Raw genomic sequence first — 2,809 nt, 5'->3', positions numbered from 1 at the left:
CGAACAAATTTTGTAATACTTATTTAACAATAGTAGTAATTCTAGTGGGGTTAAAAGTTGTTATTAACTTAAATAAATAAGAAGGGACTCAGTGCATAAAGTTTTTTCCCAAATTTAATTTGGTTAAAGGTCTCGCCCCTCCAAGTCCGATTGTTCTGTATTTTTGAAAAAAGGAAGGAAGAGCTTTTAACTATGGTTCGTTAGTTTCCGAAATTAACCCCCACATATCATCAAATAGACAAAGTAAGACATTCCCTTTGTAATACAAGTTTAAAAACATTTAATTTACACAGAGCTAACGCATTAATTTTCACATTTTTTAATAGCTACTTACACCAAAACGAGCCAAAATGTCTTGTTCTGTCGGTCGAGCGTTCAAGCATACGACTGTTAGAGAGAGCAAGTATTCGGAGAATGAAAGACAGAAAGTTACGTTCGAACTAAAGCTATAAAATATATTCTTAACAACAAAACATGTTTTAAAATATTTAAAAATCATTAAAGGTATGCTACAACCACCTCGATAATGGTATAGCTTTCAAACCATGAAAGAGCTTTTAACTTTGGTTCGTTAGTTTCCGAAATTAACCCCCACATATCATTAAATAGACAAACTAAGACATTCCCTTTGTAATACAAGTTTAAAAGGGTTTAATATACACAAAGAAAACGCATTAACTTTCAAAACATTTTTAATGGCTATTTATACTAAAACGAGCCAAAATGTCTTGTTCTGTCGGTCGACCGTTCATGCATAGGACTGTTAAAGAGAGAAAGTATTCGGAGAATAAAAGACAGAAAGTTACGTTCGAACAAAAGCTAGAAAGTATATTCATATCAACAAAATATGCTTTAAAATATTTAAAATGCATTAAAGGTATGCTACAACCACCTCTATAATGGTATAGATTTCAAACAATGTATGAGCTTTAAAGTATGGTTCGTTAATTTTCGAAATTAAACTCCACATATCATTAAATAGGCAAACTAAGACATTCCCTTTGTAATACAAGTTTAAAAACATTTAATTTACACAAAGATAACGCATTAATTTTCAAAATACATTTTTTAGTGGCTATTTAAACCAAAACGAGCCAAAATGTCTTGTTCTGTCGGTCGAGCGTTCAACCACACGATTGTTAAAGAGAGCAAGTATTCGGAGAATAAAAGACAGAAAGTTACGCTCGAAGATAAGCTAAAAATTATATTCTTAACAACGAAAAAATGCCTTAAAATGTTGAAAAAACATTAAAAATAAGCTACAACCACCTCGATAATGGTATAGCTTTCAAACCATGAAAGAGCTTTTAACTTTGGTTCGTTAGTTTCCGAAATTAACCCCCACATATCATTAAATAAACAAACTGAGACGTTCCCTATGTAATACAAGTTTAAAAACATTTAATTTACACAACGACAACGCATTAATTTTCAAAACGAATTTTTTAATGGCTATTTATACTAAAACGAGCCAAAATGTCTTGTTCTGTAGGTCGAACGTTCAAGCACATGACTGTTAAAGAGAGCAAGTATTCGGAGAATGAAAGACAGAAAGTTACGCTCGAACAAAAGCTAAAAAATGTAGGTATTCTTAACAACGAAAAATTCTTCAAAATATTTAAAAAACATTAAAAAAAGCTACAACCGCCTCGATAATTGTATAGATTTCAAGCAACGAAAGAGCTTTTAACTTTGGCTCGTTAGTTTGCGAAATTAACACCCACATACTATCATTAAATGAACAAACTAAAACGTTCCCTTTGTAATACAAGTTTAATAAGGTTTATTAAACACAAAGAAGACGCATTAACTTTCAAAACACATTTTTAATGGCTATTTATATTAAAACGAGAAAAAATGTCTTGTTCTGTCGGTCGGGCGTTCAAGCACAAGACTGTTAAAAAGATCAAGTATTCGGAGAATGAAAGACAGCAAATTACGCTCGAACAAAAGCTAAAAAACAACCACCTGGATAATGGTATAGATTTCAAACAATGAAAGAGCTATTAACTTGGATTCGTTAGTTTCCGAAATTAGTCCCAACATACAACAAAATAGAGAAGCTGATACATTCTTTATGTAATACAAGTTTGAAAAATTTAATTTATACAAAATATTAAAACGAGCAAAATATCTTACTATTTATTCGTTCGATCGTTCAAAGAGATAAAGTATTCGGAGAATAAAAGATAAAAAACTATTCCTGGTAGTAAACAACTTCGCTATATTTAAAAAATATAAAAAATTGGCTGCAATTACCTCGATAATGGTGTAGCTTTCAAAAAGTGAAAAAGGTTTCAATTTATAAATATTGAAAATACATTACTCCTTAATTTCTTTTTAATTTTACTTTGTAAAAACGAAATGTCGGTGCTTGTTTTTCTAATAAAAAAACTTTTTACCTGTAATCGGGTTTGGGAATCTACACTTCTATTGAAAATATGGTATAGTATAAATTAGTGAAACAAATAGGTTCATTTCACTTAATTATGCAGTTAATCAAAAATTGAGCAGATATAAAATTTTACTGCGAAAAAGTGCAAAAAACCCGCATTTAACATTACCCCAGCTACCAGTTAAACGCCGAAATCCGCCTCCCAGCTCCACCACGAACTCTTCGTGATAGAGGATACCTGAGAAGTCGGACTCGACGATTAACCGATAACTGGAACAGTGGAAAATACGGGGGTAATACACCGCCGGACTTACAGTCGCCCGTTTGGCCTATTCCACCTAATAACGCTTTGCTATAGGTACCCTCACTCAGCGTCTAGGCAGTCAACCTACGATCTGCGACCGTATTACCGCT

The sequence above is a fragment of the Agrilus planipennis genome, unplaced genomic scaffold (assembly GCF_000699045.2).
Source record: "Agrilus planipennis isolate EAB-ADULT unplaced genomic scaffold, Apla_2.0 scaffold3, whole genome shotgun sequence".
Taxonomy (NCBI): domain Eukaryota; kingdom Metazoa; phylum Arthropoda; class Insecta; order Coleoptera; family Buprestidae; genus Agrilus; species Agrilus planipennis.
This window is presented reverse-complemented; position numbering follows the sequence as displayed.